General features: G+C 45.4%; 1 protein-coding gene across 1 annotated transcript in view; it reads left to right on the top strand.

Annotated features, from left to right (window-relative positions):
• Window positions 1-15195, top strand: part of ZNF469 (zinc finger protein 469) — a 174156-nt gene that overhangs the window by 992 nt on the left and 157969 nt on the right. Inside the window, exons 2-4 of the mRNA XM_074550757.1 lie at window positions 2653-2835; window positions 4828-4910; window positions 11379-11475. The gene's annotated coding sequence lies outside the window, so the exon portion shown is untranslated. The remainder of the gene's footprint in view (window positions 1-2652; window positions 2836-4827; window positions 4911-11378; window positions 11476-15195) is intronic.

The following is a 15195-nucleotide window of genomic DNA, read 5'->3' as shown; positions in this document are numbered from 1 at the left end:
AAAAACCATCACCCTCCTGTGACCCAAATAAACGAGAATGTCCTTGTGAGCTGCATTTTCAGGCATTTCTTTGCCTGTAAAGCAAAGAATTCCATCCAAAAATGAAAAAGTCGAGAGAGCTTGTCTCTTGTGGTGGAGCTCCTGCTGCCTGGAGATCCCCTGGTGGCCCTGGGTTTTATTACCCAATTCCATGGAAGTGGAGTTTCCTGTTAGAAAAACACCGGGAGAAAACCAATCCTACAAAAAACCCCAAACCCTGAAGCACTGTGGGATCTCAAACTCCTGTTAGGAATCCGTTCTCCTGCTGAATTCCCAATGATGCAGAGCTGCAGATTTGGAGCTGGGATGGGGCAGGAGCTGTTTCCCATTATCAGGGATAAGAATGTTCCTTCCCTTGCTGTTATCCCAAAGCTCTGCCGGGAGCTGGGCTGGTTCGAGGAGCCCTGGGCACTCAGAGCTCATTTCCTGGGATGGAGCTGGGAAAAAGGGAATCACTGAGCTGGGAAAAGTCAGCTCCTGGCACACAGCTGTCGCAATCTTCACTGCAGCGTTGTTCTTCCCTCTCTGCTGGGGCTCTTCTCCATTCTCTGCAGCACACTCCTTCCTGTCTTCTCAGGGGCTCCTCCTGGGCTCTCGACCCACCCCTATTTATCCCAGTTACCTTCACGAGCTACAGCTGCTGCCCAACTAAGGACCCTGCAGCTGCAGCTCGTTTGGAGTAACTTGGACACACACAGATCTTACAATACAACATATATTCAGGCCCCCACATTTCCCCCTTTTCTTTTAACAATAATACAATTACAATACACATACAGTCCCAGCTCTCAGGCTGCCACAGCTCTCGGCTGTCTTTCGATGTTCCAAGGCTCTTTTCTTTAAAGGCCATATTCTTGCAGCTTTCTGCTGCTACAGCTCCTTAATTCAAAGGCCATATTATGTTCTACAGTCCCAGCTCTCAGGCTGCCACAGCTCTCGGCTGTCCGGGGGATTCCATACCTTCTTTCAGTGTTTGGTTGTGTGTTCTTCATCACACCGGGGTCACCAGTTGTCGCAATCTTTGCTGCAGCCTTGTTCTCGCCTCTCTGCTGGGGCTCTTCTCCATTCTCTGCAGCACAGTCCTTCCTGTCTTCTCAGGGGCTCCTCTTGGGCTCTTGACCCACCCCTATTTATCCCAGTTACCTTCATGAGCTACAGCTGCTGCCCAGCTAAGGACCCTGCAGCTGCAGCTCGTTTGGAGCAACTCAGACCCACACAGGTCTTACAATACAACATATATTCAGGCCCCCACATTTCCCCCCTTTTCTTTTAACAATTATACAATTACAATACACATACAGTTCCAGCTCTCAGGCTGCCACAGCTCTCGGCTGTCTTTAGATACAACCATAGAATATATACATATCCCTATACAGTCCCAGCTCTCAGGCTGCCACAGCTCTCGGCTGTCTTTCGATGTTCCAAGGCTCTTTTCTTTAAAGGCCATATTCTTACAGCTTTCTGCTGCTACAGCTCCTTAATTCAAAGGCCATATTATATTCTACAGTCCCAGCTCTCAGGCTGCCACAGCTCTCGGCTGTCCGGGGGATTCCATACCTTCTTTTGATGTTTGGCTGTGCGTTCTTCATCACACCGGGGTCACCAGTTGTTGCAATCTTCGCTGCAGTGTTGTTCTTGCCTCTCTGCTGGGGCTCTTCTCCATTCTCTGCAGCACAGCCCTTCCTGTCTTCTCAGGGGCTCCTCCTGGGCTCTTGACCCACCCCTATTTATTTCAGTTATCTTCATGAGCTACAGCTGCTGCCCAACTAAGGACCCTGCAGCTGCAGCTCGTTTGGAGCAACTCGGACCCACACAGATCTTACAATACAACATATCTTCAGGCCCCCACACACAGCAATGCCTCCCACCCCTCAAGGATCCCAAAAAATGGGAATTTCGGCAGGAGGAGCCGTGCAGAGCCCACAGTCCAAGGCAGGGCTCCACTCTCCTCTTTCTCAAGGTGATTTTTAATCAAATATTGGATAAAAAACCATTTTTCCCCATTTGTGTCTCATACAACGTTAAATCCAGCAGCAAATGTCTCCTTTGTTTAACTGGTTTTCCTTTTTTTAATTCTCCTTCTCTAATTTTTCTCCTCTTTGTTTCCTATTCAATTTTCGCTTTTTGTGCAAAGGGAAAAAATGTCTTCTAGAGAAAAATAATAAAATTTCATATTTTGGGCAGAAAATATATATTTTATATATTTTACCTCTTTTATTCATCATATGGATTTTTTAATTAACCAGCAGGCAGGGAAAAGTTCTGTAGATCTGGTCCCTCTGTTTAATCTGGTTTGGGTGTTTAATTAAACTGCCCAATTCCAGCTCTCCATCGGGCTTCTGATGAGATTTTATTTTATATAATTGTTATAATTAATACAATTCATACAATTTTCCAGGAAATGGATTATTCCAGATTTTTCCTGTGAGTTAAAGTGGTGCTGAAGCACAACAACAAAAACCTGGATGGAAAACTGAATTTAGGCAGAGCTCATTGTCCCTCAGTGTTCCATGACCTGGACTTTGATGGGATTTCAAAAAATTACCATAAAAATGAGAAATGTCCCTGCTTGCCTGCCTTTCTTAGGGAACCTTTGGGATTTCTGTTTTCCAGATGCCTCTGGAGCAGGGAAATCAAAGGGACTTTGCTGTTTGGCTGTTGCCACAGGGACAGAGCTCTTCTGCCCAGGGGCTGAAATGATTCCAGCTGGGAGTGATGGACTCTGAATTCCCTTTGCCTTGTGGGAAAAGCAGGAAAAAAATGGGAGGTGTCCAGCACTGCCTGAGTAGCTGAAAGGTATGCTTCAGATATATATATATAATTTATATTTATATTTATATGTACTTCTATATATTTATTTTTATTTATTTTTATAATTATATGTATTTATATTGATTAATTTGAAATATTTTAAAATATATGCACCACATATTAAATATAGGTATATTTATTTTCATATTCACCATAAATAAAATATCAATTTCTTTATATATATATAAATATGTACAATACACAATATATAGTATATAATTTATATAGACACAAAATATGTACAGTGTCTATATTTATTTTGATATATGCACCATGGCTACTAGATATATTTATTTTTATATTAATACACCATATATACAACATATATTTATATCCACACTATTTCTATTTCTATTTCTATTTCTATTTCTATGTATATTTATATTTATATTTATATTTATATTTATATTTATATTTATATTTATATTTATATTTATATGTACTTCTATATATTTATTTTTATTTATTTTTATAATTATATGTATTTATATATTTATTTATATTGATTAATTTGAAATATTTTAAAATATATGCACCACATATTAAATATAGGTATATTTATTTTCATATTCGCCATAAATAAAATATCGATTTCTTTATATATATAAATATGTACAATACACAATATATAGTATATAATTTATATAGACACAAAATATGTACAGTGTCTATATTTATTTTGATATATGCACCATGGATACTAGATATATTTATTTTTATATTAATACACCATATATACAACATATATTTATATACACACTATTTCTATTTATATTTATATTTATATTTATATGTACTTATATATATTTATTTTTATTTATTTTTATAATTATATGTATTCATATATTTATTTATATTGATTAATTTGAAATATTTTAAAATATATGCACCACATATTAAATATAGGTATATTTATTTTCATATTCGCCATAAATAAAATATTGATTTCTTTATCTATATATAAATATGTACAATACACAATATATAGTATATAATTTATATAGACACAAAATATGTACAGTGTCTATATTTATTTTTATATGTGCACCATGGATACTAGATATATTTATTTTTATATTAATACACCATATATACAACATATATTTATATACACACTATTTCTATTTCTATTTCTATTTCTATTTCTATTTATATTTATATTTATATTTATATTTATATTTATGCTTTAGTTGTAATTATACTTAGAATATTTTGGTTTTGTTTTTATTTTATATTTATTATATTTTATTTCAATTTCTGTTTCTATATATTTATAGTAATAAATATTCTTATAATAATATTATTAAGACTAGATATTATTATTATTATAATATTTATTTTTATATATTTCTATATTTAGAAGCTCCATGCTCTGCTGCATTCTGAATTCCATGAATCAGGAAAAACTAAAGCAATTTTAGCCCTTAATTTCATGCACAGGGAAGATGATTTTTACTGGGCTGATTTAACAGCTCCCAAAATTCCCCAGTTGGAAGTCTCAGCCTTTGGTGCTAATTAGGAACATTTTCAGTCAATATCCAGATTTTTCCCTGCAGTTCCCACGTGGCAGTGAAGCCAAAGTGAATCCTCAGGGGATGGCACCAGGAATTCTGCTGGTTCCAGTTTGGGTGGAACAGCAAATTCCCAGTTTGGTTCCTTTTCTCCCCAAATTCCTGCTCCCAGCCCCATCCCATGGGATTTGTCCTGCCTTGCACAATTCCTGGGATTTTACAGCCCTTGCATGACTCAATCCTCCCTCAACTCTCTTAATCCCCCTGCTCTAATGGGCTCCCTGCTCTCCTCAGCAAAACCAGCAGAGAAATTAAAGAAAAAAAAAAAAATCCAAATGTTCAGAAAAGAGGAGGAGGGAGGAATCCAGGGAAAAGCCAGGCAGAAAACCCGAGGAGCGGTTTGTTGGTTTGGTTGGATCCCTCCCTCCTTTTCCATGCTCAGGTTGCCTTTCCCTCCTCTCTGCAGCCCAGGGAGGGGGTTCTGGGAAATTCCTCATTTTCTGGCTCCCCAAATTCCCTCGGTCACCCCAGGAGCAGCAGGAAGAGGAGGTAGGCAGCGGAGGGGAGCGGCTTGGGGGGCGATTTTCCATCTTTCTGTCCTTTCCCATTTTGTTTATCCCTTGCTGGGTTTCGAAGGAGTCTGTAAACATCTGGGGGGATTACATCTGGTTTGGGTTCTGCCTGGAATTCCTGGGGGTTTCGTTCAGTTGAGCGTTAGAACGAAACCAGCGGCTCCTCTGGCAGGTTCTGCCTCAGGATTTTCCAAAAACAAACTCTGCATCCCCACTCGTCCCCCTCTGACACTTCCCTGAGTTCTCATGGAAGTTTTCTTGTGTGGCAAAGAGCTCGGTGAACCTGGAGCTCAGTGACAAGAATGATTCCCTTTTATTTTCCATATTTTAAAAAGCGGAATGTCTTAATTTTCCTGCCAGAAAATCGAGTTTGTAGGACTCTTCCCTTAAAAACTTCGGAATGTTTTTGCCTGGATTGACAGTTTTCCGTGCTGATCTTTTCTTTGAGCAAACACAACGCTCTTGGCACTGTTAAAATCCATTGATAGGAAGTGGTTTAAGATTTTGAGGTGGGGTTTTTGTGTCTGGTTGTGGTTTTATTTTGGGATTCACCTGTGTCATTCCCTGCTCCAATCCCAGCTCGGTGCTGCTGGGATTTGAGGTCCCTCAGGCTCTGGGCTCCAAGTCCAGATCTTGGCAGCTTTAATCCATGTGCAAATCCATCAAGTTGAGGGTAAATTTAAGATCTCATTATTGGAGTTTTGCTGTTGGGAAGAAAAATTGGGGAAAAGCTTTTCAGTTTGGGCAGGGGAGGAACTGCAGGGGAAATGCAGGTGGGAATTGAGGCAGTGTCTGGAGGAGGAGGAGGAGGAGGAGCAGCTCTGGAGTGGAGGATTCTTCATCTTCAGGTCCCTTCTGCCACTGCCAAATGTCACCAAATGCAGCCCCATGGTGCCACCAGGTGCTTTGGGATGGGAATGGGAATGGGAATGGGAATAGGAATAGGAATAGGAATAGGAATAGGAATAGGAATAGGAATAGGAATAGGAATAGGAATGGTGTGTGGCAGCCTGGGCTGGGTGTGCAGGGCTGATCCCAAGGGATGCCCCTGGATCCACACAGTCCAGAGTCACTGGATCCATTCCCTGGCTCTGTCCCTCTGTTCCCTCCCTGTCCCAAAAAGCACCACCCAATAATGGGGGAAATATCCTGAATTTAGAGAATCAGGGATCATTCAGATTGAAAAGACCTTTAGGGCCATCAAGTCCAACCATCCCCCAGCACTGCCAAGGCCAGGGCTGGACAACCCTTCTGGGGAAGAAATTGTTCATAATATTGATGAAATAAATGTCTTGCTCACGTGAAGTTCTCAAAGTAGGAGGGTTGAGTTGGGTTAAAAGTGCTTTTTACTGGGTTCTGACCAGAGGAACAATGGGTCCTTGTCCCCTTTGTTTGTGGGGGACAGCAAAATTCTGGCTGGAAACCCACAGGCTGATCAACAGTGTAATAAAAAAAAATGAGATAAAAGCAATTTTAAAAAGTCTTGAAACCTTTAATCCTTTGGGGCTGGTTTCTGAAAGTCCAGAATTAAAAATATCATAATTTAAAAGAGCTTTCCTACAGCACAGAGTTAACAAGCAGAGAATACCCACAAGAAAACACTGATTTTTCTTTTAAAATGCCCCCTTCCCTCTTCCTTTTGTCCCTGAGATTTTGGTGGTACTGACCAGACAGACCCTTCCAGCAAAAGGAGAGTTAACTCCTGGAGAAAGGGGGTGGAGAGGGAATCCCAGCTTGGAACTTGAGACTTTCCAGCTGAGAAAGAAAGATTTGGAGATGCAGACGTAATCCCAGAGCTCTGCAATCAGCTCCCTGTCAAAGGAAAAGCACATTAAAAACTGCCCAGGGCACAGGGAGCAGGGCAGGACAGGAGCAGCGGTGCCACCACCTCCTCCAGGGTGAGTAGGGAAAAACTTCCCACCTAAACTCTTGGAAAATGGGTGAAATATTGGGAATGACTGGGTGGGAAGGTCAGGAGCAGAGGTGAGTTTGGATTGTTGGGTTCCAGATGCAATAGGTGATCTCTTCATTCAGGTTTTCCTGAGCTGGGGGGGTCTGGAGCAGAATCTCTGCTCTTTCCTGCTGTAAATCCAAAATTCCCCATGAGCTGCCAAGGACTGCAAACAAACTCATGGAGTGGGAATGCAGATTTGTGTGGGTTTCCTCTCAAAGTGGGAGCATTTGGATTTGTGTGGCTTAACTCCTTCAGCATCAGCTGCTCTCCCTACCTGCAGCTGTTCCAGGTAATCCCTGCCCTCAGGATGGGCTCTCCTGACCCTTGGAGCATCCTGCTGGAGCTCCACACTTTGTTGGGATGCTCTGCACTGAGTGGGGGGGTTCCTGCTCCAGAGCATCCCAGGATTTTCTGATTGATCCAGACACCAGGAAGGATGGCAAGAAGGAAGAGATGCTGCAGCTTTGCTTTGCAAGCCTGCCAGGTGCACGGGGATGGGATGTTCCAGCTGCTGTGTGATTTACTGCAGTGTTTTTATTGATATTATTATTATTATTAATAATGTTGATATTTATGGAGCAGTTCATGGTTAACACACTCATCTCCCCGAACCGTTTCACGCTGGGTTTGTGGGGCTGTGTTTGTGAAATGCCTGTTTTCCATTACAAAACTGGGAGATAAACGAAGATGACAGTCACATTTTCCTAACATAAATTTCTCCCTTTCCCTGTGCTCCTTGGAAACCATAAATCCCAGCAGCCTGGCTGCCTGCTCCAGACATCAAAAGGCCCTGGGTTTACAAGGCCTGCTTGCCTGGGTCAGGTCCTGTGCAGGAGAGACACAGATGATCCAAATCATGCACATGACACCAGAAAGCTGGGATGGGAGCAGAGGGAAAGGAGGAAGCTGGACATTGTGGGAGGGGAAGGAAAATCTCCCGAGAGGAGTTGTCTCAGCTGATGCACTTCAGGTGGTGGGGAGAGATTTTCCTGCTTTTTCTGGCCAGTCAACATCTTCCTGTTTTCCTGCTCCTGCCCTAAATGTTTTCAGCCCTAAGAGCTCAACCTTTTGAGCTGAAACTCGTGGCCAAGCCGTTGTCTCATCTCATCTCCATGAGTGCAACATCCTTTGCTCTTGGCAGGCTGGACCTGCCTTTTGCCCAGATCACATCCATTCACAAACTTCCTCTCTGTGGCTTCTTCCTCCCTGGCACATCAAACATCCAGCAGGACTTTTGCTGTCCTCACCCCACATCCTGCTCTCATGTCACCCTGCTCCTTCCCCCCTGCTGCCCCTTGCCCTTGGCAGCATTGAAATTCCTTTGGAATTTTGCATTTTCACTGTTTGCTCCTCCAGAATTTCAATGCAAACAGTGAAAATGCAAAATTCCAAAGCATTTCCAATGCTTCCTTTAGTCCCATTCCCTGCTTCCCTGGACCTTCTGCCTTCTGAGCTTGGAGCATCCTTCCTTATGCAGCACCCACCAACTTTTGGTGGGATACTGAGAGGATTTCATCCATCAATCGAGCTCTCACCAGCTCAGAGCTCTGGATCAGTGATATTTCTCTTTTCATTATAATTATGCTAAGAATAAACATAATTACCTTGGAATCATGACATTGAATAAACCCAAGGCGCAAGTTACAGATGAGAAACCTTGTTCTGGGTTTTGCTCTGCTTTAAAACCTTCCCTGTGCCTTGAAGAGCAGCTCAAACCAACGGAGCTGTTGAAATAAACCCTTTTTCACATCTTCAACCTGCTGGGTCCTCATCAACACAGGGAAACCCTCAGTAACCAAAACCCCAATGGGCAAGAACAAAGAAGCCTGGGGCACATTATTTTGGTCCGTTATTTTAGGTCTTAATAGCTGCCATAAATAAATTTGGTTTCTGAAGAAGAAGATGAAGAAGAAGATGGAGAAGAAGAAGAAGAAGAAGAAGAAGAAGAAGAAGAAGAAGAAGAAGAACTACTTGCTTCCACACAGAACCAAGGTCTAAAATCCACTCTTTTCCCTCAGCCATCTCTCTTAAACCCAGAGATAAAATTCACTTTTTCTTCAGCATCTCTCTCTTAAACCACGTCTAAAATCCACTCTTCTCCAATCCCTCATCCACCTCGTTTAATCCAGACATAAAATCCCCTTTTGCCTCATCCACCTCTTTTAAACCAGATGTAAAATCCATTTTTCTCTTATCCACCTCTTTTAACCCCCACATAAAATCTCCTCTTTTCCCTCATCTACCTCTTTTAACCCAGATATAAAATCCACTCTTTTCTCTCATCCACCTCTTTTAACCCAGATATAAAATTCCTTTTTTTCCTGCCTATGGATGTTCCCCTTCCCTCAGTGCTCAGCCCCAGGGTGAGGATTTGGCTGCTGGCTCAGCATTCCCATGTCCTGCTCCTGCTGCTCTTCCCAAGCCTGGACTGGGACCTTTCCTAAGGAAATTTCTGGGTCCTGAGCCTGGATTGGGATCTCTCCTAAGGAACTGTCTGAGTCTGAGCCTGCCAAGAGGCAGCTCCTGCCTGGGACACATGGAGAGTGGCAGTGTCTGACCTTTGCAGCTCTCTCTTGGGAAAGGGGAGATAAAAAAGGCAAGAAATAAAGCAAACAAAACAAGGAACAGCTCTGCAAGTGCCAGAAGCAAAAGTCAGTACAGATAGCAAGTTGTTTGGGGCTTTATTTTGCCTATTCTATTTTTAATCTGCTCAGTTTCATTTTTCTCTGGAGCTCGTGGAAAGGAGGAGTTTCTGGATGAGGAAAAGTGACTGAACTTGTGCTGAGACAGAAATAATCTGGGCAATCAGTGCAGGGAAGGAGACACAAAACTACATCACCCCTGAGCTGAAGTTTGGGCAAATCTCTCTTTGTCTGGGACATTTTCCTGCTTTTGCAGAGAGCTCCAGCCCCAGATCCAATCTCAGGGCAGTGTTATTGCAAGAATTCATCTCTGAAAGCCCAGCAGAATTTGTTTGGATTGCTAATTTCCTCGAGGCCTGGGGATACGCTGGAGTGGAGGAAATGCAGGGGTTAGCACACAGGGTATCCAGTTGCAGGGTCTCTGAGGGGTGGGAAATCACTTCCCAAACGTGCCTAATAGTCCTGGAGTGCAGAAATTATTAGTGCTGATTACAGCCTGAACCAACAAACCATCAAAGCACATCCCAGCCAGGGATGTGGGTGCTGAAAGAGCAGGAAAATGGATGGGACAGAGGGGAGATAAAGGCTCCACGCTGCTCTTGCTGTGTTTGTCCCTGGGGAGAGCCCATCAGTGGCTAAATTACATTTCTTTCAGCAAAGCTCTTAATGAGGAGCTTGTAATTGCCAGCATGGAGGAGTCATGTGTGGCTCTCATCCAGTTCTCTGCTTTTTGGGACCCTTGGAAAGATGGAAACCAGCTTGGTGTTACCTTCAGAGAGGCCTTGGATCTCCTGGCTCTGGATGTGACAGGTCCAGTCCTTGCTGTCCCCTCCACAGGGGATGTGGTGACACTGCTGCTCACCCACCCGACCGTGGAAACTTCCAGAGATCCAGGGGCAGCCCAGCCTCTCTGGGAAATCCATCCCAGACAGAAACTGATAGGAATTTATGATGGCTTTTTCCTCAGAGACCCCAAATCACCACCTTAAATCTAAAATATCCCAGGAGAAACAGGAAACTCAGCAAGGCCTGAACTCCCAGACTCTGACAGAGGGATTTCCATGGAGAATTTGAACTGAATCCCTGCAGGACCTGCCCTGAGTCCTGTCCCGCCCCTGGGTGGTGCAGGGGCTGCTCAGACTGTGGGTGACTGTCCCTGGGAACAGCAGCACCTCCAGGTGACATTGCCCAGGTGGGACATTGCCCAGGTGGGACATTCCCCAGGTGACATTGCCCAGGTGGGACATTGCCCAGGTAGGACATTCCCCAGGTGACAATGCCCAGGTGGGACATTCCCCTGGTGACAATCCCCAGGTGACATTCCCCAGGTGACATTGCCCAGGTGACATTCCCCAGGTGGGACATTGCCCAGGTGACAATCCCCAGGTGACAATCCCCAGGTGACATTCCCCAGGTGACAATCCCCATGTGACAATCCCCAGGTGACATTCCCCAGATAACATTCCCCAGGTGGGACATTGCCCAGGTGACATTCCCCAGGTGACATTGCCCAGGTGACATTGCCCAGGTGTGACATTCCCCAGGTGACAATCCCCAGGTGACATTGCCCAGGTGACATTCCCAAGGAATGGCATCTGCCCTGCAAAACCTTGGACATGAGGAGCACTCATGAGGAGGTGGCACCTGTGCTGACCCAGGGGGGTTTGGTGCTCACCTGTCTGGTCTCATGAAATCCACGCCTTACAAACAACATCCAGGAGAAATCCTGGAGAATTTAACAGAATTCCCACTTTTTTCCAACCCTCCTTTGTTGGTTTAATGTTTGAGGTGCAACTTTTTCCCAGACAAACCACATGAACACAAACCCAATTCTGGTCCTTCTCCCCAGGAATTTGTGCTGTTCCACCTGGAAAACCAGGATTCCCTTCAGGAAACCCCTTCAGGATTGAGGGATCTGCAGAGCTCTCAGCCCCCAGGGCCTCAAGGTTAGTGGATTTTCTGTTGTATCCCTTTAAAAACCACTGGGACTGCAGCAGGAGGGGGAATTATTGTGGAGGATAAATATCCCCTGCAAGGAACCTCACAAGGATGTGGAAAAGTGGTTCCAAAAGCAAGGTAAGCAGGGGAATCTATATTTTCCCTAATTTATTCTTTCTCCACCATCCTGGATGAAAGAGGAGCTTATGTTTGTTTGCACCTTGCCTAATTATTATGAAAATGATATTTTTTTCCCTAATGATTGGAATTTGTGTAAATTGACAATATCACAAAGGACAGGGTGAGAAAGAGCAACTCCAGAGTTAGGTGTTAAAATTATTCTCCTGTTTAAGTTTGCTGTTGAGTTTGTGTTATTTGTGTTTAATCACAGCTTTAAGGAAAGGTTCCAGCCCTCCCAGGACTGAGGGAATTCCCTGATTCTCTTCCCAGTGCTGGGTTTTCCTTGCTCAGATCATCAGTCTGGGTTTTCTCTTATTTCCTATTTTATCCACATTATTTTAGAAGATGCAGTGCAGAAAAAGGAGGATTTCATGCAAATTAAGGAGTGAGGAGGAGAAAATCCAAACTTTTGGCTCTGGGAACTCCCAGGGTTTCCCTGTGGAGAGAGGGAAGTGAAAAGAAGCAGGAAAGGAAAATCCAAGGCAGGGAAGGCACTTAAAGGCACTTTTCCATCCCTCCCTTCCCTCTTGTACAGCACCTCCCACTCCAGGGTAGGAAAAGCACAAAAAGTCAGGAGATGGTGAGGACAGAATCAGTTTTTAATTTGCTTTGCCCGAGTTTTAATAATCCCCAATGCTGTTAATAATCCATTTCTACTCCTCTAAAGAGCAGAACTAATAAACTTCCTTTTTTCTAAGGCAGTGCCTGTTCAGGGGGTTAAACGTTCTCCCAGGTGCTATTCCAAAAAAAGAGCAGGGATTTAAACTCCAGGAATTTCAGTCTGCAGGACAAAAAAAAAGAGACTTATTTGAAGCTTGGGTAGGTCTGGATTTTCAATGTCTACAACCTCCCTCCCCCCTAAAATAACACTTCAACCATGGTGAGGGAAACCTTGGGCCAAGTTTTACAACTTAACCACATGCAGAAGCGCTTATGCAACTGCTGCCTTCAAAATGAACTCAGGTTTCAGGCAAAAAAGGAGAGTTTTGGGACACTGAGGGTGTCAGCCTGGTCTGGAGATGTGCTGGCACCTTTGGGGGCTTCACACCTTGCCTTCTGTGCTTTGTGGTGGTGCCAGGAGGGAGCTCAGAGGGTTTTCTGTGTCTCCCTGGGTGCCATTTAAGGTTGGGCAGGAGGGAACTTTAGGAGATGAGCAGCACCTCCTCGAGTTACTGTCTGCAGGTTAAAGCAATGGAGAAATATATAAAATAAAAAAATAGAGAGATATAAAAAACCCAGGCCCTTTTCTGCAGCTGGTTCCATCTGTGTGGTCTGCTCTGCTGGGGAATTGCTGCTCTGGGAGATCCAGAGCTCCCAGAGGGCTCAGGGAGATGTTTTGGAGGGGTTCATCAGCTGCTTTCTGCTGGACACCTCAGAATTTGGTGCCTTTGAGGCTCTGGGTGTCCCCGTGGCTTTGGATGTGTCTGTGCCACAGATCCCCAAAAAGGAGCACGGGACCAAGACAAAGAGTGAAAGCAGAGGCCTGGAGCTGGAGTCTTGGCTTTTCCCCAGCCTAATGGATATTCAGGGCTGGCCTGGAGCTCTGGGATTAGCAGAGTTGTTTTCCTCAGGGGTTTGGGGAAATCTCCAGTTTGGCCGCTCCAAGGCCGGTTCCGGCCCCGTCTCGTGACGGGTTCATCCCATGAGCAAGAGCAGATGATAAATCCATCACCTCCTGAGATTCTCTACTTTCTGTTCCTTTTTTTTTTCCCCTTTTTCCCTTTCACACAATGGCACCAGGCCCTTCCAGAGGGAGTTTGCAGCTTCCAAAGGAACAGGATGGAGTTAATGGGAGCGCTGTTGGCCTCCCCTCAGCAGCAGCAGATTAAAAATCATTAATTACATAGAGGGAGGCTCCAGAGGCCTCTGTGGAGCCGGACTGGGATGGACACAAGCCCTTGCTGATGGCCAGGATACTGGGAGTGCCTCCAGTGTCACTTTGGGATCTTCTGGAAGAGCAGTGAGGGTGGAAGCACAGAGCTGCTCCCAGGGATGGCTTTGGGTGCTGTTTTCCTACAGAGTGAGCTGGATTTGAACAGCAAAGCCTTCAGGGGGTGAGCTGCTCCCTCAGAGTGCTCTGTACACCAGCTGGGCCTGAGCAGCACAAACCTGGGGGGATTGCATTGGTTGCAGTGGCTCTGTGGCTGTCTCTGCCCAGCAGGAAAGGCCTGGACGCTCCAGGAGGTGACACAGGAAGCTGAGGGAAGGAGCAGCTCCAGCACTGCCTCCAAATAATCTGTTGGATTGATTTCTCTGCTTGGGGCCAGCTGGAAAATCCTTTGCTTCCAGCCAGTGGAAGGATTTATGGGATAAATGTTTGGGATAAAAGGGGGCAGATGGATCCTGTGGAACAGCCTTTGTGTGCCACACACTTCTTTTGGATACCAGGGGTTGGATCCAGGCTTTCTTGTAAATTTTAGTGAATTATTGAGGCCAATTCCTTCCTTCCCCCTCTGCCTCTCCCAGCAGCCATCCCTGCCCTTGGGATCATTCCTGGGATATGCCAGCACAGGGAGCCTGGGCACAGCACTGAGGGATTGCTGGTGTGGAAAACCCATGCCATCCAGCCTGGGAGAGCCTCTGGGAGTGCTGCAGGCAGGGAAGGGCTGGGAGCAGCCCCAGGGCGGTGCTGACATCGCCAATAAAGCTCAGGCAGCTCTCTCCAGCTCCTGAGCCTCAGAGCTGGGCTTTAATCAGCTCCAGAGCTCAGCACGACCCCGCTGCACTCCCAGAGCTCCCAGGTCGTGCAGAACCAAGGATTTCTTTCAACACCCCAGGAAAACCATGAAAAACAATCTCCAGCTCATCCAGAGCCCACCCTGGCTTCCACCCACCGTTCCTGCCTGGGAGTGTTTGCCAGGAACCTCCTGGAACAGAAAGCCCAGGCTCTGCAGGAGCTGGGGATGGATGGATCTCAGATCCTTTTGGGATCCAGCCTTTGGGGGCTCCAAACAGACATTCCCCAATTCCCCTTGGGCTCCAAGGTCTCCTCCCCACTCTTGGGGCAAAACTTTGCTTTGCTGCACTGCTCTGAGTTCTACTTTTGTCCTCTTAATCCCTGGCAAAATAAAGCCCAGCCAGCTCCAAGCAGAGCTGGATGACAGCAGGAACACTTCAGTTCTGCTGCATTCCACCTGCCAAACCTCCAGGTGCCTCTCCAGGCTGGATCTGGTGCTGGGGAGGGTGATCCATGTGTGCACCTGCCCTTGGGACAATGCCAGCCTTGGGCAGCTCCACTGGCCCTGCTCCAGGGGGAAAAATGGGCTTGGAAACTTCTCCTTCAGAAGCAGGGCAGCCCTGTTGGTTGTTTCTGTGGGGTTTGGTTCCACCAGCTCCCAGGACCTGCTTTCCACGGGGCTGGCATGAGATCTGCAATCCTGATCTCAGAATGATGGGAGCAGAGCCTGTGCTGAGCCTGTCAGCTCCAGGGAACCATTAAAAAGGAACTGAGAGTTCAAGCAAACAAAACCTGGAAGGCTGGAGAGGAGAAGGTCATGCAGACACCCTGTCCATGGCAGAACACTGTGTTTTTTGGGGCTGGGCTGCTC

The sequence above is a fragment of the Zonotrichia albicollis genome, chromosome 13 (assembly GCF_047830755.1).
Source record: "Zonotrichia albicollis isolate bZonAlb1 chromosome 13, bZonAlb1.hap1, whole genome shotgun sequence".
Lineage (NCBI taxonomy): Eukaryota > Metazoa > Chordata > Aves > Passeriformes > Passerellidae > Zonotrichia > Zonotrichia albicollis.
The sequence above is the reverse complement of the archived record's forward strand: the minus strand, read 5'-3'. Positions and strand labels throughout refer to the sequence as shown.